The sequence below is a fragment of the Balaenoptera physalus genome (assembly GCF_965194825.1).
Source record: "Balaenoptera physalus genome assembly, chromosome: 7".
NCBI lineage: Eukaryota > Metazoa > Chordata > Mammalia > Artiodactyla > Balaenopteridae > Balaenoptera > Balaenoptera physalus.
Window position 1 is genome coordinate 88,619,839 of NC_138886.1, and position 24,528 is coordinate 88,644,366.

Consider the following 24,528-nt stretch of genomic DNA (forward strand, 5'->3'; position numbering starts at 1 on the left):
TTCTTTTTTCTTTATCCTGCTCTGCAATAGTTATTGCCACCATTTTATCTTCCAGGTCACTTATCCGTTCTTCTGCCTCAGTTATTCTGCTATTGATCCCTTCTAGAGTGTTTTAATTTCATTTATTGTGTTGTTCATCATTGCTTGGTTCCTCTTTAGTTCTTCTGCGTCCTTGTTAAATGTTTCTTGCATATAGTGTAGTCTATCTCCACGATTTTGGATCATCTTTACTATCATTATTCTGGATTCTTTTTCAGGTAGACTGCCTATTTCCTCTTCATTTGTTAGGTCTGGTGGGTTTTTACCTTGCTCTTTCATCTGCTCTGTGTTTTTCTGACTTCTCATTTTGCTTATCTTACTGTGTTTGGGGTCTCCTTTTTGCAGGCTGCAGGTTTGCAGTTTTTGTTGTTTTTGGTATCTGTCCCCAGTGGCTAAGGTTGGATCAGTGGGTTGTGTAGGCTTCTTGGTGGAGGGGACTATTGCCTGTGTTCTGGTGGATGATGCTGGATCTTGTCTTTCTGGTGAGCAGGTCCACGTCTGGTGGTGTGTTTTGGGGTGTCTGTGTCCTTATTATGATTTTAGGCAGCCTCTCTGCTAATGGATGGGGCTGTGTTCCTGTCTTGCTAGTTGTTTGGCATAGGGTGTCCAACACTGTAGCTTGCTGGTTGTTGAGTGAAGCTGGGTCTTGTTGTTGAGATGGAGGTCTCTGGGAGATTTTCGCTGTTTGGTATTACGTGGAGCTGGGAGCTGTCTTGTGTACCAGTGTCCTGAAGTTGGCTCTCCCACCTCAGAGGCACAGCCCTGATGCCTGGCTGGAGCACCAAGAGCCTTTCATCCACATGGCTCAGAATAAAAGGGAGAAAAAATAGAAAGAAAGAAAGAAAGAAAGAAAGAAAGAAAGAAAGAAAGAAAGAAAGAAAGAAAGAAAGAAAGAGGATAAAATAAAATAAAATAAAATAAAGTAAGATAAAATAAAATAAAGTTATTAAAACAAAAAAATAATTATGAAGAAAAAAGATTTTTCATTAAAAAAAAAAAAACGGACGGACAGAACCCTAGGATAAATGGTGAAAGCAAAGCTATACACACAAAATCTCTCACAGAAGCATACACATACACACTCACAAAAAGAGGAAAAGGGGAAAAAATAATATCTCTTGCTCCCAAAGTCCACCTCCTCAATTTGGGATGATTCATTGTCTATTCAGGTATTCCACAGATGCAGGGTACATCAAGTTGTTTGTGTAGCTTTAACCCGCTGCTTCTGAGGCTGCTGGGAGAAATTTCCCTTTCTTTTCTTTGTTGGCACAGCTCCCGAGGTTCAGCTCTGGATTTGGCCCCGCCTCTGCATGTAGGTCGCCTGAGGGCTTCTGTTCGTCACTCACACAGGCCTGGGTTAAAGGAGCAGCTGCTTCGGGGGCTCTGGCTCGCTCAGGCCTGGGGGAGGGAGGGGTACAGAAGCGGTGCGAGCCTGTGGCGGCAGAGGCCGGCATGACGTTGCAGCAACCTGAGGCGCACTGTGCGTTCTCCCGGGGAAGTTGTCCCTGGATCATGGGACCCTGGCAGTGGAGGGCTGCACAGGCTCCCGGGAGGGGCAGTGTGGATAGTGACCTGTGCTTGCACACAGGCTTCTTGGTGGCTGCAGCAGCAGCCTTAGCATCTCATGCCCGTCTCTGGGGTCTGCGCTGATAGCCGTGACTCACGCCTGTCTTTGGTGCTCCTTTAGGCGGCGCTCTGAATCCCCTCTCCTCACGCACCAGGAAACAAAGAGGCAAGAAAAAGTCTCTTGCCTGTTTGGCAGCTCCAGACCTTTTCCCAGACTCCCTCCTGGCTAGCTGTGGTGCACTAACCCCTACAGGCTGTGTTCATGCCGCCAACCCCAGTCCTCTCCCTGGGATCTTACCGAAGCCCGAGCCTCAGCCCCCAGCCCCCGCCCGCTCCGGCGGGTGCGCAGACAAGCCTCTTGGGCTGCTGAGTGCTGGTCGGCACCGATCCTCTGTGCGGGAATCTCTCCATTTTGCCCTCTGCACCCGTGTTGCTGCGCTCTCCTCCGTGGCTCCGAAGCTTTCCCCCTCCGCCAGCCGCAGTCTCCGCCCTCGAAAGGGCTTCCTAGTGTGTGGAAACATTTCCTCCTTCACAGCTCCCTCCCACTGGTGCAGGTCCCATCCCTCTTCTTTTGTCTCTGTTTTTTTCTTGTTTCTTTTGCCCTACCCAGGTACGTGGGGAGTTTCTTGCCTTTTGGGAGGTCTGACGTCTTCTGCCAGCATTCAGTGGGTGTTCTATAGGAGCAGTTCCACGTGTAGATGTATTTCTGATGTATCTGTGGGGAAGAAGGTGATCTCCACGTCTACTCTTCCACCATCTTCTCCTCTCTCCCCTGTATTTAATTTCAAATTCCACTTGTTCATTGGTAGTGTATAGAAAAACAATTGGTATTTATATATTAACCTTGTATACTGCAACCTTGCTATAATTGTTTGTTAGGTCCAGGAGACTTTTTTGTCAGTTCTTTCAGATTTTCTACATAGACAATCATGTCATCTGTGAACAAAGATAGTTTTATTTCTTACTTCCAAATCTGTATCTTTTATTTCCTTTTCTTGTCTTATTGTATTAGTACGACTTCCAGTATGATGTTGAAAAGATGTGGTGAGACGGGACAATCCTGCCTTGTTCCTGATCTTAAGTAGGATCTTGCTATTAGGTATGATATTATCTCTAAGTTTTTTTTGGATGGTCTTTATCAAGTTGAGGAAATTCCCCTGTATTTCTAGTTTGCTGAGAGTTTTTATCATAACAGGTATTGGATTTTGTCAAATGCTTTTTCTGCATCTGTTGATATGATCATGTGATTTTTTTCTTCCTCAGCCTGCTGCTGTGATAGATTGTGTTACATTGCATTGATTTTTCAAATGTGGAATCAGCCTTGCATAATTGGGATAAACCTCACTTGGTTGTGGTGTATAATTCTTTTGATACGTTATATGATTCTATTTGCTGATATTTTGTTGAGAATTTGGCATTTGTGTCAATGAGAGAGATTGGTCTGTAATTTTCTTGTAATGTCTTTGGTTTCGGTATTAGGGTCATAGAACAAATTAGCAAGTATTCCCTCTGCTTCTATCTTCTGGAAGAGATTGTAGAGGATTGGTATAATCTCTTCCTTAAATGTTTGATGGAATTCATCAGTGAACTCATCTGGGCCTGGTGGTTTATGTTTTGGAAGGTTAGTAATTATTATTTTTAAGAAATTTATTATTTATTTATTTTTATTTTTGGCTGCGTTGGGTCTTCGTTGCTATGTGCAGGCTTTCTCTTTGTTGCAGTGCACGGGCTTCTCGTTGTCATGGTTTCTGTTGTTGTGGAGCATGGGCTCTAGGTACATGGGCTTCAGTAGGTGGGGCTTGTGGGCTCTCGAGCACAGGATCAGTAGTTGTGGCACGTGGGCTTAGTTGCTCTGCGGCAAGTGGGATCTTCCCAGACCAGGGGGAACCCATGTCCCCTGCATTGACAGGCGGATTCTTTTTTTTTTTTTTTTTTAAACATCTTTATTGAAGTATAATTGCTTTACAATGGTGTGTTAGTTTCTGCTTTATAACAAAGTGAATCAGTTATACATATACATATGTTCCCATACCTCTTCCCTCTTGCGTCTCCCTCCCTCCCACCCTCCCCATCCCACCCCTCTAGGTGGTCACAAAGCACCGAGCTGATCTCCCTGTGCTATGCAGCTGCTTCCCACTAGTTATCTGTTTTACATTTGGTAGTGTATATATGTCCATGACACTCTCTTACCCTGTCACATCTCACCCCACCCCCTCCCCATATCCTCAAGTCAATTCTCTAGTAGGTCTGTGTCTTTATTCCCGTCTTGCCACTAGGTTCTTCATGGCCTTTTTTTTTTTTTCCCTTAGATTCCGTATATATGTGTTAGCATACTGTATTTGTTTTTCTCTTTCTGACTTACTTCACTCTGTATGACAGACTCTAACTCCATCCACCTCATTACAAATACCTCCATTTCATTTCTTTTTATGGCTGAGTAATATTCCATTGTATATATGTGCCACATCTTCTTTATCCATTCATCTGTCGATGGACATTTAGGTTGCTTCCATGTCCTGGCTATTGTAAATAGAGCTGCAATGAACATTTTGGTACGTGACTCTTTTTGACCTATGGTTTTCTCAGGGTATATGCCCAGTAGTGGGATTGCTGGGTCGTATGGTAGTTCTATTTTTAGTTTTTTAAGGAACCTCCATACTGTTCTCCATAGTGGCTGTATCAGTTTACATTCCCACCAACAGTGCAAGAGTGTTCCCTTTCCTCCACACCCTCTCCAGCATTTATTGCTTCTAGATTTTTTTATGATGGCCATTCTGACCGGTGTGAGATGATACCTCATTGTAGTTTTGATTTGCATTTCTCTAATGATTAATGATGTTGAGCATTCTTTCATGTGTCTGTAGGCCATCTGTAAATCTTCTTTGGAGAAATGTCTATTTAGGTCTTCTGCCCATTTTTTGATTGGGTTGTTCGTTTTTTTGTTATTGAGCTGCATGAGCTGCTTGTAAATCTTGGAGATTAATCCTTTGTCAGTTGCTTCATTTGCAAATATTTTCTCCCATTCTGATGGTTGTCTTTTGGTCTTGTTTATGGTTTCCTTTGCTTTGCAAAAGCTTTTAAGTTTCATTAGGTCCCATTTGTTTATTTGTGTTCTTATTTCCATTTCTCTGGGAGCTGGGTCAAAAAGAATCTTGCTGTGATGTATGTCATAGAGTGTTCTGCCTATGTTTTCCTCTAAGAGTTTGATAGTGTCTGGCCTTACACTTAGGTCTTTAATCCATTTTGAGTTTATTTTTGTGCACGGTGTCAGGGAGTGTTCTAATTTCATACTTTTACATGTACCTGTCCAATTTTCCCAGCACCACTTATTGAAGAGGCTGTCTTTTCTCCACTGTATATGCTTGCCTCCTTTATCGAAGATAAGGTGACCATATGTGTGTGGGTTTATCTCTGGGCTTTCTATCCTGTTCCATTGATCTATATTTCTGTTTTTGTGCCAGTACCAAACTCTCTTGATTACTGAAGCTTTGTAATATAGTCTGAAGTCAGGGAGCCTGATTCCTCCAGCTCCATTTTTCGTTCTCAAGATTGCTTTGGCTATTCGGGGTCTTTTGTGTTTCCATACAAATTGTGAAATTTTTTGTTCTAGTTCTGTGAAAAATGCCAGTGGTAGTTTGATAGGGATTGCATTGAATCTGTAGATTGCTTTGTGTAGTAGAGTCATTTTCACAATGTTGATTCTTCCAATCCAGGAACATGGTATATCTCTCCATCTATTTGTATCATCTTTAATTTCTTTCATCAGTGTCTTATAATTTTCTGCATACAGGTCTTTTGTCTCCTTAGGTAGGTTTATTCCTAGATATTTTATTCTTTTTGTTGCAATGGTAAACGGGAGTGTTTTCTTAATTTCACTTTCAGATTTTTTGTCATTAGTGTATAGGAATGCAAGAGATTTCTGTGCATTAATTTTGTATCCTGCTACTTTACCAAATTCATTGATTAGCTCTAGGAGTTTTCTGGTAGCATCTTTAGGATTCTCTATGTATAGTATCATGTCATCTGCAAACAGTGACAGCTTTACTTCTTCTTTTCCGATTTGGATTCCTTTTATTTCTTTGTCTTCTCTGATTGCTGTGGCTAACACTTCCAAAACTATGTTGAATAATAGTGGTGAGAGTGGCCAACCTTGTCTTGTTCCTGATCTTAGTGGAAATGGTTTCAGTTTTTCACCATTGAGGACAATGTTGGCTGTGGGTTTGTCATATATGGCCTTTATTATGTTGAGGAAAGTTCCCTGTATGCCGACTTTCTGCAGGGCTTTTATCATAAATGGGTGTTGAATTTTGTCGAAAGCTTTCTTTGCATCTATTGAGATGATCATATGGTTTTTCTCCTTCAATTTGTTAATATGGTGTATCACGTTGATTGATTTGCGTATATTGAAGAATCCTTGCATTCCTGGGATAAACCCCACTTGATCATGGTGTATGATCCTTTTAATGTGCTGTTGGATTCTGTTTGCTAGTATTTTGTTGAGGATTTTTGCATCTATGTTCATCAGTGATATTGGCCTGTAGTTTTCTTTCTTTGGGACATCTTTGTCTGGTTTTGGCATCAGGGTGATGGTGGCCTCGTAGAATGAGTTTGGGAGTGTTCCTCCCTCTGCAATATTGTGGAAGAGTTTGAGAAGGATAGGTGTTAGCTCTTCTCTAAATGTTTGATAGAATTCACCTGTGAAGCCATCTGGTCCTGGGCTTTTGTTTGTTGGAAGGTTTTTAATCACAGTTTCAATTTCAGTGCTTGTGATTGGTCTGTTCATAGTTTCTATTTCTTCCTGGTTCAGTCTCGGCAGTTTGTGCATTTCTAAGAATCTGTCCATTTCTTCCAGGTTGTCCATTTTATTGGCATAGAGTTGCTTGTAGTAACCTCTCATGATCTTTTGTATTTCTGCAGTGTCAGTGGTTACTTCTCCTTTTTCATTTCTAATTCTATTGATCTGGGTCTTCTCCCTTTTTCTCTTGATGAGTCTGGCTAATGGTTTATCAATTTTGTTTATCTTCTCAAAGAACCAGCTTTTAGTTTCATTGATTTTTGCTCTTGTTTCCTTCATTTCTTTTTCATTTATTTCTGATCTGATCTTTATAATTTCTTTCCTTCTGCTGGCTTTGGGGTTTTTTTGTTCTTCTTTCTCTAATTGCTTTAGGTGCAAGGTTAGGTTGTTTATTCGAGATGTTTCCTGTTTCTTGAGGTAGGCTTGTATTGCTATAAACTTCCCTCTTAGCACTGGTTTTGCTGCGTCCCATAGGTTTTGGATCATCGTGTCTCCATTGTCATTTGTTTCTAGGTATTTTTTGATTTTCCCTTTGATTTCTTCAGTGATCACTTCGTTATTAAGTAATGTATTGGGTAGCCTCCATGTGTTTGTATTTTTTACAGATCTTTTCCTGTAATTGATATCTAGTCTCATAGCGTTGTGGTCGGAAAAGATACTTGATACGATGTCAATTTTCTTAAATTTACCAAGGCTTGATTTGTGACCCAAGATATGATCTATCCTGGAGAATGTTCCATGAGCACTTGAGAAAAATGTGTATTCTGTTGTTTTTGGGTGGAATGTCCTATAAATATCAATTAAGTCCATATTGTTTAATGTATCATTTAAAGCTTGTGTTTCCTTATTTATTTTCATTTTGGATGATCTGTCCATTTGTGAAAGTGGGGTGTTAAAGTCCCCTACTATGATTGTGTTGCTGTCGATTTCCCCTTTTATGGCTGTTAGTATTTGCCTTATGTATTGAGGTGCTCCTATTTTGGGTGCATAAATATTTACAATTGTTATACCTTCCTCTTGGATCGATCCCTTGATCATTATATAGTGTTTTTCTTTGTCTCTTGTAATAGTCTTTATTTTAAAGTCTATTTTGTCTGATATGAGAATTGCTACTCCAGCTTTCTTTTGATTTCCATTTGCATGGAATATCTTTTTCCATCCCCTCACTTTCAGTCTGTATGTGTCTCTAGGTCTGAAGTGGGTCTCTTGTAGACAGCATATATATGGGTCTTGTTTTTGTATCCATTCAGCCAGCCTGTGTCTTTTGGTGGGAGCATTTAATCCATTTACATTCAAGGTAATTATCGATATGTATGTTCCTATTCCCATTTTCTTAAATGTTTTGGGTTTGTTATTGTAGGTGTTTTCCTTCTCTTGTGTTTCTTGCCTAGAGAAGTTCCTTTAGCATTTGTTGTAAAGCTGGTTTGGTGGTGCTGAACTCTCTCAGCTTTTGCTTGTCTGTAAAGGTTTTAATTTCTCCATCGAATCTGAATGCGATCCTTGCTGGGTAGAGTAATCTTGGTTGTAGGTTTTTCTCCTTCATGACTTTAAGTATATCCTGCCACTCCCTTCTGGCTTGCAGAGTTTCTGCTGAAAGATCAGATGTTAACCTTATGGGGATTCCCTTGTGTGTTATTTGTCGTTTTTCCCTTGCTGCCTTTAATATGTTTTCCTTATATTTAATTTTTGACAGTTTGATTAATATGTGTCTTGGCGTGTTTCTCCTTGGGTTTATCCTGTATGGGACTCTCTGTGCTTCCAGGACTTGATTAACTATTTCCTTTCCCATATTAGGGAAGTTTTCAACTATAATCTCTTCAAATATTTTCTCAGTCCCTTTTTCTCTTCTTCTTCTGGGACCCCTATAATTCGAATGTTGGTGCGTTTAATGTTGTCCCAGAGGTCTCTGAGACTGTCCTCAGTTCTTTTCATTCTTTTTTCTTTATCCTGCTCTGTAGTAGTTATTTCCACCATTTTATCTTCCAGGTCACTTATCCTTTCTTCTGCCTCAGTTATTCTGCTATTGATCCCATCTAGAGTATTTTTAATTTCATTTATTGTGTTTTTCATCATTGCTTGGTTCCTCTTTAGTTCTTCTACGTCCTTGTTAAATGTTTGTTGCATTTTGTCTATTCTATTTCCAAGATTTTGGATCATCCTTACTATCATTATTCTGAATTCTTTTTCAGGTAGACTACCTATTTCCTCTTCATTTGTTAAGTCTGGTGTGTTCTGACCCTGCTCCTTCATCTGCTGTGTGTTTTCTGTCTTCTCATTTTGCTTATCTTACTGTGTTTGGGGTCTCCTTTTCACAGGCTGCAGGTTTGTAGTTCCCGTTGTTTTTGGTATCTGTCCCCAGTGGCTAAGGTTGGTTCAGTGGGTTGTGTAGGCTTCCAGGTGGAGGGAACTAGTGCCTGAGTTCTGGTGGATGAGGCTGGATCTTGTCTTTCTGGTGGGCACGTCCACGTCTGGTGGTGTATTTTGGGGTGTCTGTGGCCTTATTATGATTTTAGGCAGCCTCTCTGCTAATGGATGGGGCTGTGTTCCTGTCTTGCTAGTTGTTTGGCATAGGGTGTCCAGCACTGTAGCTTGCTGGTCGTTGAGTGAAGCTGGGTCTTGATGTTGAGATGGAGATCTCTGAGAGATTTTTGCTGTTTGGTATTACGTGGAGCTGGGAGGTCTCTTGTGGACCAGTGTCCTGAAGTTGGCTCTCCCACCTCAGAGGCACGGCCCTGATGCCTGGCTGGAGCACCAAGAGCCTTTCGTGCACACGGTTCAGAGTAAAAGGGAGAAAAAATAGAAAGAAAGAAAGAGGCTATAATATAGTGAAGTAAAATAAAGCTATTGTAAAGCAAAGCTATACAGACAAAATCTCACCCAGAAGCATATACATATACACTCACAAAAAAAAGGAAAAGGGGAAAAATTAATATATCCTGCTCCCAAAATCCACCTCCTGAATTTGGGATGATTCGTTGTCTATTCAGGTATTCAACAGATGCAGGCACATCAAGTTGTTTGTGGAGTTTTAATCCGCTGCTTCTGAGGCTGCTGGGAGAGATTTCCCCTTCTCTTCCCTGTTCGCACAGCTCCTGGGGTTCAGCTTTGGATTTGGACCCGCCTCTGCGTGTAGGTCGCCTGAGGGCATCTATTCCCCGCCCAGACAGGACAGGGTTAAAGGAGCAGCTGCTTCTGGGGCTCTGGCTCACTCAGGCGGGGGGAGGGAGGTGTACGGAGGAGGCGGGGCGAGCCTGCGGCGGCCGAGGCCTGCGTGACGTTGCACCAGCCTGAGGCCCACCATGTGTTCTCCCGGGGAAGTTGTCCCCGGATCACGGGACCCTGGCAGTGGCGGGCTGCACAGGCTCCTGGGAGGGGCGGTGTGGAGAGTGACCTGTGCTCGCACACAGGATTTTTGGAGGCCGCAGCAGCAGCCCCAGCGTCTCACGCCCGTCTCTGGGGTCCGCGCTGATCGCCGCGGCTCGCGCCCTTCTCTGGAGTTCGTTTAGGCGGCGCTCTGAATCCCCTCTCCTTGCGCACTGCGAAAGAAAGAGGCAAGAAAAAGTCTCTTGCCTCTTCGGCAGCTGCAGACTTTTTCCCGGTCTCCCTCCCAGCCAGGTGTGGTGCGCTAACCCCTTCAGGCTGTGTTCACGCCGCCAGCCCCAGTCCGCTCCCTGCGATCCTACCGAAGCCGAGCTCAGCTCCCAGCCCCGCCCACCCTGGCGGGTGAGCAGACAAGCCTCTCGGGCTGCTGAGTGCTGCTCAGCGCCGAGCCTCTGTGCGGGAGTCTCTCCGTTTTTCCCTCTGCGCCCCTGTTGCTGTGGGATCTGCGCTGATCGCTGCGGCTCGCGCCTGTCTCTGGAGTTCGTTTAGGCGGCGCTCTTAATCCCCTCTCCTTGTGCACCAGGAAACAAAGAGGGAAGAAAAAGTCTCTTGCCTCTTCGGCAGCTCCAGACTTTTTCCCTGACTCCCTCCCGGCTAGCTGTGGTGCGCTACCCCTTCAGGCTGTGTTCACGCCGCCAGCCCCAGTCCTCTCCCTGTGATCCGACCGAAGCCCGAGCCTCAGCTCCCAGCCCCGCTCGCCCTGGCGGGGGAGCAGACAAGCCTCTCGGGCTGGTGAGTGCTGGTCGGCACCACCCCTCTGTGCGGGAACCTCTCCGCTTTGCCCTCCATACCCCTGTGGCTGTGCTCTCCTCCATGGCTCCGAAGCTTCCCCCCTCTGCCACCCGCAGTCTCTGCCCGCGAAGGGGCTTCCTAGTGCGTGGAAATCTTTCCTCCTTCACAGCTCCCTCCCACTGGTGCAGGTGCCGTCCCTATTCTTTTGTCTCTGTTATTTCTTTTTTCTTTTGCCCTACTCAAGTACGGGGGGAGTTTCTTGCCTTTTTGGAGGTCGGACGTTTTCTGCCAGCATTCAGTGGGTGTTCTGTAGGAGCAGTTCCACGTGTAGATGTATTTCTAGTGTATCTGTGGGAAGGAAGGTGATCTCCGCGTCTTACTCTTCCGCCATCTTCTCTCCTCCCGACAGGCGGATTCTTAACCACTGCACCACCAGGGAAGTCCCGTTTAGTAATTATTGATTTAATTTCTTTAATAGACTTAGGCCTATTCATATTGTCTATTTCTTCTTGTGTGAGTTTTGGGCAGATTGTGTCTTTCAAGGAACTGGTCCATTTCATCTAGGTTATCACATTTGTGGGCATAGAGTTGTTCATAGTATTCCTTTATTGTCCTTTTAATGTACTAGGGATCTGAAGTGATGTATCAACTTTTATTTCTGGTATTAGTAATTTGTGTCTTTTTTTCCCTTAAACTGGCTAGTGGTTAATCAATTTTATTTATCTTTTTAAGGAATCAGCTTTTGGTTTCATTGTTTTTCTCTTTTGACTTCCTATTTTTAATCTCATAGATTTCTATTTCTTTTCTTCTGCTTACTTTGTTTTTTTTTTTAATTAAAAAAATTTTATTTTGGCCGCACGGCTTGCAGGATCTTCCCCGACTAGGGATCAAACCCTGGTCCCCACAGTGAAAGCACCGAATCCTAACCACAGGACTGCCAGGGAATTTGTTCTTCTGCTTACTTTGGATTTAATTTTTTCTTCTTTTTCTTGTTTCCTAAGGTGGAATCTTAGATGATTAGACTTTTTTTCTTTTCTAATGTATGCATACAAGGCTATAAATTTTCCTCTGAGCACCATTTCCACTGCATTCCATGCAGTGGAAGTTGTATTTTCAATTAGTTCAAAATATTTTAAGATTTCTCTTGAGATTTCTTCTTTAACTCAGGCGTTATTTAGAAATGTATTGCTTAATCTCCAAGTATTTTGGAATTTTCCAGCTATCTTTCTGTATTGATTTCTACTTTAATTTCATTGTGCTCTTAGAGCATACATTGTTTGATTTCTATTCTTTTATATTTGTTAAGGTTTTTTTAATGACATAGAATATGGTCTATTTTTTCAATGTTCCATGTCAGCTTCAACGAATGTGTATTCTACTGTTGCTAGATGAAAGAGTCTATAGATGTCAATTACATCCAGCCAATTCATGGTGCCGTTGAGTTTAACTATGTCTTTACTGATTTTCTGCCTGCTAGATATGTTCATTTCTGATAGAGGGCTGTTGAAACCAGCAACTATAATAGTGGATTTATCTATTTCTCCTGGCAGTTCTATCAGTTGTTGCCTCATGAATTTTAATGCTCCTTTGTTAGGCACATGCACATTAAGAATTGTTATGACTTCTTGGAGAATACACCTTTATTGTTATGCAAATCCCCATTTCATTCCTTATAATTTTCCTTGCTCTGAAGTCTGCTCTGTCTGAATTAATACAGCTACTTCAGGATACTCTTGATTAATGTTAGCATGGTATATCTTTCTCCATCTCTTTACTTTTAATCTATATGTATCTTTATATTTTATTTATTTATTTATGGCTTCTTTGGATCTTTGTTGCTGCGTGAGGGCTTTCTCTAGTTGCGGTGAGTGAGGGTTACTCTTCATTGTGGTGCATAGGTTTCTCATTGTGGTGGCTTCTTTTGTTGAAGAGCACAGGCTCTAGGCATGTGGGCTTCAGTAGTTGTGGCTCACTGGCTCTAGAGCGCAGGCTTGGTAGTTGTGGCGCACGGGCTTAGTTGCTCCGTGGCATGTGGGTTCTTCTAGGACCAGGGCTCAAAACCGTGCCCCCTGCATTGGCAGGCAGATTCTTAACCACTGCGCCACCAGGAAAGTCCATATGTATCTTTATATTTAAATTGTTGTGAACAACATATAGTTGGATCTTATTTTTTGATGTATTCTGACAATCTCTGTCTTTAAAATGGTATATAGGCCATTGACTTTTAAATTGATTATCAATATAGTTGGATTAATATCTACTATATTTGTTACTGTTTTCTATTTATTGCCCTGTTCTTTGTTCCTATTTTTGTCTTTCGTTCTTTTTCTGCCTTTTGTGGTTTTAATTGAGCCTTTTATAATTCTCTCCTTGTTAACATATCAATTATACTTCCTTTATAACTTTTCTAAATGGTTGCCCTAGAGTTTGCAACTAATTGACATTTACAGCTAATTTTACTACTACATTTTACAACTAACTCACGTCCACTTTCAAGTAGTGTTGTGTAACATCATGGGTAGTTCAAGTACGTTATAATAACAAAATGTTCCCAATTTCTCCCTCCTGGCCCTTGTAACATTGCTGTCATTCTTTTCACTTATATATAAGTTATAATCATTGAGTATATTGCTGCATTATTATTTTGAACAAACTGCTATCTGTTAGATCAAATAAGAATAAGAAAAAGAAAGGTTTTTAACATTACCTATTCCTTTTCTAATGTCCTTCCTTTCTTTATGTAGAAATGAGTTTCTAACATATATAATTTTCCTTGTCTTTGAAGAAATTTAACATTTCTTGCAAGACAGGTTTTCTGGCAACAAATTTCCTCAATTTTTGTTTGTTTGGAAAAATCTTTATTTCTCCTTCACTTTCGAAGGATAATTTTGCAGGATACAGAATTCTAGGTTTCTAGGTTTTTTCTCTCAACACTTTAAATATTTCATTTCACTCTTTTCTTGCTTGCATGGTTTCTGAGAAAGCAGATGTAATTCTTATCTTTGCTCCTTTATGGGTAAGGTATTTTTCTCTCTGACTTCTCTCAAGAATTTTTATTTATCTTTTATTTTCAGCAGTTTTAGTATGGTATGCCCAAGTGTAGGTTTTTGGAATTTATCTTGCTTTGTATTCTCTGAGATTTCTGGATCTGTGGTTCAGTGTCTGACATCAATTTGAGGAAAGTTTCACTCATTATTACTTCAAATACTTCTTTTGCCTCTTTTTCTCTTTCTCCTCCTTCTGGTATTCCAATTGTTGATATATTATACCTTTTGTAATAGTCCTACACTTCTTGATATTCTATTTCATTTTTTCAGTCTTTTTTTTTATCTTGGCTGTTTAGTTCTGGAGGTTTCTATTGATATATCCTCAAGCTCAGAGATTATATCCTGAGCCATGTGTAGTCTACGAATGAGTCCATCAAAGGCATTCTTCATTTCTATTACAGTGTTTTTGATCTCTTGCATTTCTTTTTTAATTCTTTCTTAGAATTTCCACCTCTCTGCTTACATTATTCATATGAGCTTTTATGTTGCACACTTTTCCCATAAGAGCCCTTAGTATATTAATTATAATTAAATTGCTGGTCTAAAAGAAAACAAAATTATGGTTACCAAAGGCGAAAGATTGGAGGGAGGGATAAATTAGGAGTTTGGAGTGAACATATACAGACTACTATACATAAAATAGGTAATCAACAGGACCTAATGTATAGCACAGGGAATTCTACTCAATATTCTGTAATAAACTATATGGGAAAAGATTCTGAAAAAGAATGGATATGTATAATTAAATCACTTTGCTGTACACCTGAAACTAAGACAATATTGTAAATCAACTATACTCCAATATAAAATAAGAATTTAAAAAATTGCTGGTCTGATAATTCTAATAGTCCTCCTGTATCTGACTCTACTTCTGATGCTTTCTTTTTCTCTTCAAGCTGTGTTTTTTTGTTTTTTGTTTTTTTCCATTTAGTATGCCTTGTAAATTTTTGTTGAAAGCTAGACATGATGAACTGCGTATAAAGAACTCTGGTACATAGGCCTTTAGTTGTGTCGTAGTGAAGGGTAGGGGAAGGGGAAGTGTTCTAAAGTCCCATGATTAGGTCATCGTCTTTCTGTGAGCCTGTACCCCTGAGCTGAGTGTTTCACAAGTGCTTATTAGTCCCTTTCTCCACCTTAGGTGGGTCAGAATGACTAGAGGAGGCTGGAGTTGGGTATTTCTCTCCCCTCAAGGCAGTTAGATTCTAATAGAACTTCAACAGGTGAGGCTCTGGTAAAATAGTTTCCCTTGAGGGCAGACCTTGTTAAGAAGGACAGAGTGCTCTGGCTTATTTCAAAATGGCTACTTTCTCCCTTTCACTTCCTGAAAGATGAGAGGATTTTTCTCCAATCTTCACTGTGAGGTAAAACTTACAAAAGTTTGGGCACAGTCCCCTAAAACTGAACCCCCTGACCCTGGAAGTTTTTAAACTTGCAGACTTGTCTATACTTAGCCTCTAGCAATTTATCATTTACAGTTCAGATTTTTCTACCCCAGTGTTGGTTCCCACAGAAGTTTCTGCTCATAGGTCTCTGTTCTAGTAAGTTGTGATTCTCTGTATCCATCTGTCTGTCTCATCAATTTAGGGGGCAGTGACTTGTTCTGTGACTTCAATTCTTCGATGTATTCAAGGAGGGTTGTTGTCTTTCAGCTTCTTCATCTTCTTACTTGTTGTTAAGATGGAGTAATAGCTTCCAAGCTCCTTACATGCCGGACTTAGACATAGCTCCGTATTTTTTTCTTTCTTTTTTTCTTCCTTTCTTCTTTCCTTCCTTCCTCCCTCCCACTTGCTCTCTTTCTTCCTTTCTTATTCAACTGCTCTCTGGCACTACAAGATGTTCCAGGCTAATCTTATATTTTCCCTATATTTCGAACTCTAATCTAGCACCACATGGTCCATTATACCAGTTCCCTTCTTGCCAATTTGTAACTTGTTTCTCTGACAGAGAGAAACCTCTTATAACCTACAATATATTACTTATTTGTTAAACTTTCTTATACATATAGCTTCAGAATTACTAATCTGTACTCCTGTTAAAAACAAATTTGCCAACTAAAGTACATTGATGGAATATGGTTCATTTTGTCTTTCACCTTATCTAGACAAAACATTGTTTTCTAGAGTTATATAGATCAGCTCCTTCCTTCCACATCATGTCCATTGTGGTTATGTCATTTGCCATAGTCTACATTCCGTCCTAAGTTCCCTTGACTCCAGGTTCATTTTTAAAATTTGCAAATAGTAAAAAGTCACTCTTAACTTGTGTACAGTTTTTTTTTAATTAATTTATTATTTATTTATTTATTTATTTATTTATTTTTGGCTGTGTTGGGTCTTCGTTTTCTATGCAAGGGCTTCCTCTAGTTGCGGTGAGCGGGGGTTACTCTTCATCGCGTGGGCCTCTCACTGTCGTGGTCTCTCTTGTGGCAGAGCACAAGCTCCAGACGCGCAGGCTCAGTAGCTGTGGCTCATGGGCCTAGTTGCTCTGTGGCATGTGGGATCCTCCCAGACCAGGGCTCAAACCCGTGTCCCCTGCATTGGCAGGCAGACTCTCAACCACTGCACCACCAGGGAAGCCCTTGTGTACAGTTCTATGAGTTTTCAGAGATGCATAGAGTCATGTATCCCCTACCACAGTACCATGCAGAAAAGTGCCATCACACTAAAAATTCCCTTGTGTGACATGTCTCTTGTCAATGACTCTCCATACTGCCAATCCCTGGCAACCACTAATCTATTCTTTATTTCTCTAGTTTGTCCTTTTACAGAATGTCATGTAAATGAAATCATAGAATATATAGACTGCGGTGTCTGGCTTCAATCATTCAGCAAAATTCATTTAAAATTCTCCCATGTTGATAAATCAACTATACTCCAATAAAAATTAAAAAATAAAAAATAAAATAAAATTCTCCCATGTTGGGAATTTCCTGGTAGTCCAGTGGTTAGGACTCTGTGCTTTCATTGCTGAGGGCCCAGGTTCAATCCCTGGTTGGGGAACTAAGGTCCTGCAGGCTGCGCAGCCAAAAAAAAAAAAATCTCCCATGTTGTATCTATCTGTAACTCATTTTTATTGATGAATAGTATTTCATGGTGTAGATATAACAAAGTTCGTTTGGCTGAAGGACATTTGGTGCTTTCCAACTTTTGACAATTATGAATAAAAACACTGTACTGTAACAGTCACATACAGGTTTTTGTGTGATAATAAGTTTTCAATTCACTTATGAAAATATTTTCTTTTAGTTGCCTTATATGTCTATTCTTTTGCAGATATACTGTTTGGATTACTCTAACTTGAAGTCTTGTAGTGTGAATCTCTCAATTTTGTTCTTCTTTTGCAGAATTGTTTTGCTATTCTAGTTACTTTGCTTTTTCGTGTAAATTTTAGAATCAGCATGTTACAAAATTGATGAGATTTGGGAGAATTGGCATCTTAACATTTTAATCCATGGAAATGGTATATCTCATTTAGATCTTTGATTTCTTTCATCTGTGTTTCGTAGTTTTCAACATACAGATCCTGCACATATTTAGATAGTTTTGCACATAAATATTTTCTTCCTTTCTTTCTTTCTTAATGTTATTGCAGGTAGATTTAAAAAACATCAAATTCCTGTTGTTCATTGCTGGTATATAGGAATAGGATTGACTTTTGTATATTAGCCTATCATTCTGCAAACTTGCTTATGAGTTAGAGCTTTCTTTCCTTCTTTCTTTTATTTTATTATTTATTTACTTATTTTTGGATATGTTGGGTCTCTGTTGCTTGCAGGCTTTCTCTAGTTGCAGCGAGCAGGGGCTACTCTTTGTTGTGGTGCACGGGCTTCTCATTGTGGTGGCGTCTCTTGTTGTGGAGCATGGGCTCTAGGCACACGGGCTTCAGTAGTTGCGGCTCGTGGGCTCTAGAGTGCAGGCTCAGTAGTTGTGGTGCATGGGCTTAGTTGCTCTGTGGCATGTGGGGTCTTCCCAGACCAGGGATCGAACCCGTGTCCCCTGCATTGGCAGGTGGATTCTTAACCACTGCGCGACCAGGGAAGTCCCTCCTTCTTTCTTTCTTGGTAGGTTATTTGGCATTTTCTACTGACATTTTCTACATACACAATCATTCCATCTGCAGATAAAGACTTTGTCTCTTCCTTTCCAAACAATATTACTTTTATTTCTTTCTCTTGTCTTCATGGCTAGGACTTGGAAGATAATGTTGAATAAGCGTACTGAGAGATCATTGCCTAATCTCTGATTTTAGAAAATTTTTAATCTCTCACCATTGAGTGTGATGTAAGCTATAGGTTTCTGTAAATACCCCACATTAGAAGTTCCCTTCTATTTTTAGTTTGTTAACAGTTTTTAATCATGAACAGTGTTGAATTTTATTAAATACCTGTCCTGCATCTATTGATATAATCATATAGCCATTTTTATTTAGTCTATTCATATTATGAATTACATTCATTGATTTAAAATATATTTTGTTGTTTTGGTGAGGTATACAAAACATATAACATAATTCTAATTACTCAGCCATAAAAAAGAATGAAATAATGCCATTTGCAGCAACATGGATGGACCTACAGATTATCATACTAAGTGGAGTAAATCAGACAAAGACAAATATCATATGATATCACTTATATGTGGAATCTAAAATATGATACAAATGAACTTATTTCCAAAACAGAAACAGACTCACAAACATAGTAAACAAACTTATGGTTACCAAAGGGGAAGGGGTCGGAGGAGGGATAAATTAGAAGTTTGGGATTAGCAGATACAAACTACAATATATAAAATAAACAACAAGGTCCTACTGTATAGCACAGGGAACTATATTCAATATCTTGTAGTAAACTATAATGGAAAAGAATATATATATATATCTGTATCTGAATCACTTTGCTGTACACCAGAAGCTAACGCATTGTAAATCAACTGTACTTCAATTTTAAAAACTTGCAATTCTAACCATTTTTAAGTGTACAGTTTAGTACCAATAAATATATTTACACTGTTGTGCAACCATCTGCACTATCCATCTCCAGAACCTTTCATCACCCCAAACTGAAACTCTGTACCCATTAAACAATAACTTCCCATTCCTCTCTTTGCCTGACTTTTTGTAACCACTATTCTACTTTCTGTCAGTGTAAATTTGACCATTCTAGGACCTCATATGAGTTGAATCATACAATATTTGTCTTCTTATGTCTGGCTTATTTCACTTAGCACAATGTCCTCAAGATTCATCCATATTGTAGCATGTATCAGAATGTCCTCCATTTTTAAGACAGAATAATATTCCATTATATGTATATGCCACATTTTGTTTATCCATTCATCCATTGATGTATGTTTGGGTTGTTTCCAACTTTTGGCTCTTGTTAATAATGCTACTATGAACATGGGTGAACAAAAATCTGAGTCCCTTTCAATTATTTCAGGTATATATCTTGAAGTGGCATTGCTGAATCATAGAATAATTCTATGTTTAATTTTTTGAGGAACTGCCATACTGCTTTCCACAGTGGCTGCACCATTTTACATTCCTACCAGCAATGTACAAGAGTTTCAGTTTCTCCACATCCTTGCCAGTCCTTGTTATTTTCTTTCTTTCTTTCTTCCTCCCTCCTTCCCTCCCTTCCTTCCTCTCTGTCTTTCTTTCTTTCCTTCTTTCTTTTCTTTTCTCTTTCTTTCTTTCTTTCATCTTCTTTCTTTCTCATATCCATCCTGATGAGTGAAAAATGGTATCCCATTGTGGTTTTGATTTGTATTTCCTTAATGATTAGTGATGTTTAAAATATAGTGTATTAAGAGAAAATTTGAAGTATAGTAAGACCAACATATCACAAAACAATTGTCCTTGAAAAGATAGTTTATTACTCAAAGTTCCCAAGAGGAAGGGGCAGGTCACGCCATGGCCATGGCAGGGGTCACATGCGGAAGCACCAGCGTCAGTCAGAAGGCAGAGGGAAAGGAGTGAAAGTGGGCAAGAGCATTTATTGTGGTTTCCACAGGAAGGAATGAGAAGACAAGGTAAGCAGGTTTAGGATTGGCTAGTTTGAATAATTTCAGAAAGCTTTGGGGCATAGGGGCTGCCCCTAGTTGTCTGATACCTGGTCCTGGGGTGATTAGTATAGGTAGATAGTGGCTCAGAGTGTGAGAGCCTGTTTAAGGAAGTGGTTGGAGATTGGTTTGTGTTTGCAAAGTGTGCTCCTGAGCAAGTTGTTTACTATCTCCAGGAAATGGCTAACCCTGGAGGGTTAGTCCCTCCAGGGCCAGCAAAGTCCTGGATGCCAAAACATAAAAATACAGAAAATAAAAGACGTGGTTATTATAGATGTTGAGCATCTTTTCATGTGCTTATTAACTATTTGTAAATCTTCTTTGGATTAATGTCTATTCATGCCCTTTGTCCATTTTTAAATTAGATTGTTTTCTATTTTGTTGTTGAGTTATAGGAGTTCTCTGTATATTCTGGATATCAATTCCTTATGTTATATATAATTTGCAAATATGTCTTTCAATTTGTGTATTGTCTTTTTACACTCTTGGTAGGGTTTGATGCACAAACATGTTTAGGTTTTATTGAAATTCAGTTTATCTATTTTTCCTTCTTTTGTCTGTGTTTTTTGTGTCATATTCAGGAAATCATTGCCAAATCCAATGTCATGAAGTTTTTTTTTTTTTTTATGAGAAGTTTTGAACATCCTTCTCTGAGAACTTAAGATTTTTATTTAAATAAGATTTTTTTTTTTTTTGGCTTTGCCACACAGCTTGCTGGATCTTACTTCCCCTACCAGGGATTGAACCCAGGGCCCCTTCAGTGGAAGTGTGGAGTCCTAACCACTGGACCACCAGGGAATTCCCATGGAGGTTTTTCCCTATATTTTCTTCTAAGAGTTTTACAGTTTTAGCTTTATGTTTATATCTTCAATTCATTTTAATATTTGTATGTTATGTAAGGTAAGGGTCCAACTTCATTCTTTTGTATGTGGATATCCAATTTTCCCAGCAACATTGTTGAACATTAATTTTTTTAGTGTTGAACTAGATTGCATTCCTGGGGTGAACTCTATGTCATCGTGAAGTATTCAGTTTGCTAATATATTGAGGATTTTGCTCATGAGAGATATTGGTCTATAGTTTCCTTTAAATGTCTTTTACCAATTTTGTTACAGGGTAATGTTGGACTCACAGAATGAATGAGAAGTATTTTCCCTCTTCTGTCTTCTGAAATAGATTGTGTAGGACTGCTTTATTTCTTCATTAAATGTCTATCAGAATTCACCAATCTAGTCTAAAACTATTTGGGTTACCCATTTCTCCTTCAGTGATTTTTGGCAGTTTTTGTCTTGCAAGGAATTCATTCATTTTATCTAAGTTGCTGAATTTTTGGGCATGGAGTTCATGGCATTCTCTTATTATCCTTTTAATTTCTGTGAGGTTAGTCATGATCCCCCTCTTTTATTTTTGATACTGTTAATTTGTGCCATTTCTCTTTAGGTCGTTTCCATGTCTTGGCTATTGTGAATAGTGCTGCTATAAACATAGGGGTGCATGTATCTTTTTGAATTATAGTTTTGTCTGGATATAGTGTGCATCCAGTTTTCACTATTATAATGTGCACCAAATATATTTGTTATATGAATTTGCTCACAGAATTAGTTCTGTGCTGCAAATTCCAAAATTAGAGAATTGTTTGATTAACATGAGTACATTTAAAAATATGACAGATGTTGCCAAATGGCCTTTGAGAAAACCTGTACCAATGTATGGTCCTACTAACTTTATAGGACTTTCCAGTTTCCTCTCCCCCATTCCAACAGTCATGTTGAGGAAGGAAGATGAGCTAAAAGACTAAAAGAATTAGTCTTTCTGGAAAATATAATTTGACAGTTTTATGCTCCCAAATTGTTTTAGGAAATATCTATTTATAATTGGAAAAGCAAGACTAAATCAGCAAGGAAAATTTTTAAGAAAATTATTTTTACCATTCTAACACAATATTTTCATGTACTTGGCTTTTCTTTAATTCTTCATTCATAAAGCTACTTGTCAAACTGTATAATTGCTTCTATATAACTTTAAGTTAAAAAATTTTCACATTACTCTTTGGCCTACTTTGTGTAATATTTTCTGCATGTAAAATAAATTTGGATATTTAGTTTTCCATCTTGCCATATTTAAAGCCTTACACTGAATTGAAGTACAAAATTCACCCAATTCGCAGGAGTAGTTAACAAGTTAAAAAAACCTGTGAAAAGTATTTCCGTTCATGACATTGTGATTTTATTTTCATAAGAGAAAAACATGCCAGTATTAGGAGGAAATATGAGTGATGACATATTTTGTTTTTAAAGAATGGCAAGCAGTAAGTCAGTGAGCAGTTTTCTGCTTTACGTCCTTTTCTTTTTCCTTTTTCCTACTGTGAGGTTGGTCAGATATTCCTGACCAAATCTGAATATAACAACTAAGTTTTAAAAAGAAGTATATATGTGAATTTTGAGCCTAAATTTCCAATAAGATGCCCTCTTTCCATAATTGGATGTTGCTTCTCATACTTGTTTATGTAGATATTTTCCACCTTAAATATTTGAAAAACTTCAGATGTAGCTGTGGAATCTATGGTAGTGGAATAAAAGGGTAAAAACACAAAAGCTCTTGTTATCAACCAGCATAACCATCCAGTGGAACATTCTAGAAGGAGGTTTTGGCTTTTATAGACCGGGATGTCAAACAAAGTAGGAATAAAGTAGGAACACTTAAAAAAATGCTTCTCATTTTCTGAGAGTGGCCTGAGGTGACCTCTAAAAATGGTTCGCTATTCATTTGACTCAGAAAACCCCACAAAATCATGCAAGTCAAGAGGTTCAAATCTTCATGTTCACTTTAAGAACACTCATGAAACTGCCCAGGCCATTAAGGTTATACGTATCCAAAAGGCCACCAAGTATCTGAAGTATGTCACTTTATTTATTTATTTATTTTTAACATCATTATTGGAGTATAATTTCTTTGCAATGGTGTGTTAGTTTCTGCTTTATAACAAAGTGAATCAGCTATACATATACATATATCTCCATATCTCATCTCTCTGCATCTCCTCCCACCCTTCCTATCCCACCCCTCTAGGTGGTCACAAAGCACCGAGCTGATCTCCCTGTGCTAATGATTGCTTCCCACTAGCTATCTATTTTACGTTTGATAGTGTATATATGTCCATGGTACTCTCTCACTTAGTCCCAGCTTACCCTTCCCACTCCCCGTGTCCTCAAGTCCATTCTCTACAACTGCATCTTTATTCCTGTCCTGCCTCTAGGTTCATCAGAACCTTTTTTTTTTTTTTTTGGTTTTTTTTTTTTTAGATTCCATATATGTGTTAGCATATGGTATTTGTTTTTTCTCTTTCTGACTTACTTCACTCTGTATGGCAGACTCTAGGTCCATCCACCTCACTACAAATAACTCAATTTCATTTCTTTTTATGGCTGAGTAATATTCCATCATATATATGTGCCACATCTTCTTTATCCATTCATCTGTCGATGGACACTTAGGTTGCTTCCATGTCCTGGCTATTGGAAATAGAGCTGCAATGAACATTGTGGTACATGACTCTTTTTGAATTATGGTTTTCTCAGGGTATATGCCCAGCAGTGGTATTGCTGTGTTGTATGGTAGTTCTATTTTTAGTTTTTTAAGGAACCTCCATACTGTTCTCCATAGTGGCTGTATCAATTTACATTCCCACCAACACTGCAAGAGAGGTCCCTTTTCTCCACACCCTCTCCAGCATTTATTGTATGTACACTTTTTGATGACAGCCATCCTGACCAGTGTGAGGTGATACCTCATTGTAGTTTTGACTTGCGTTTCTCTAATGATTAGTGATGTTGAACATTCTTTCATGTGTTTGTTGGCAATCTGTATATCATCTTTGAAATGTCTATTTAGGTCTTCTGCCCATTTTTGGATTGGGTTGTTGGCTTTTTTGATATTGAGCTGCATGAGCTGCTTGTATATTTTGGAGATTAATCCTTTGTCTGTTGTTTCATTTGCAAACATTTTCTTCCATTCGGAGGCTTGTCTTTTCATCTTGTTTATGGTTTCCTTTGTTGTGCAAAAGATTTTAAGTTTCATTAGGTCCCATTTATTTATTTTTGTTTTTATTTCCATTTCTCTAGGAGGTGGGTCAAAAAGGATCTTGCTGTGATTTATGTCATAGAGTGTTCTGCCTATGATTTCCTCTAAGAGTTTGACAATGTCTGGCCTTACATTTAGGTCTTTAATCCATTTTGTGTTTATTTTTGTGTATGGTGTTAGGGAGTGTTCTAATTTCATTCTTTTACATGTAGCTGTCCAGTTTTCCCAGCACCACTTATTGAAGAGGCTGTGTGTTCTCCATTGTATAGTCTAGCCTCCTTTATCAAAATAAGTTGACCATATGTGCATGGGTTTATCTCTAGGATTTCAATCCTGTTCCATTGACCTATATTTCCGTTTTTGTGCCAGTACCATACTGTCTTGATTACTGTAGATTTCTAGTATAGTCTGAAGTCAGGGAGCCTGATTCCTCCAACTCCGTTTTTCTTTCTCAAGATTGCTGTGGCTATGTGGGGTCTTTTGTGTTTCCATACAAATTGTGAAATTTTTTGTTCTGGTTCTGTGAAAAATGCCAGTGGTAGTATGATAGGGATTGCATTGTATCTGTAGATTGCTTTGGGTAGTAGAGTCATTTTCACAATGTTTATTCTTCTAATCCAAGAACATGGTATATCTCTCCAAATATTGGTATCATCTTTAATTTCTTTCATCAGTGTCTTATAGTTTTCTGCATATAGGTCTTTTGTCTCCTTAGGTAGGTTTATTCCTAGGTGTTTCATTCTTTTTGTTGCAATGGTAAATGGGAGTGTTTCCTTAATTTCTCTTTCAGATTTTTCATCATTAGTGTATAGGAATGCAAGAGATT

The 24,528-nt window shown here is 39.2% G+C and overlaps 1 long non-coding RNA gene across 1 annotated transcript in view; it reads right to left on the minus strand.

The window, feature by feature from the left end:
- Positions 1-1,748: 1,748 nt before the first annotated feature.
- Positions 1,749-24,528, minus strand: part of LOC309664511 — a 208,323-nt gene continuing 185,543 nt past the window's right edge. The window contains exon 4 of the long non-coding RNA XR_014265861.1: positions 1,749-2,320. This is a non-coding gene — a long non-coding RNA (uncharacterized lncRNA). The remainder of the gene's footprint in view (positions 2,321-24,528) is intronic.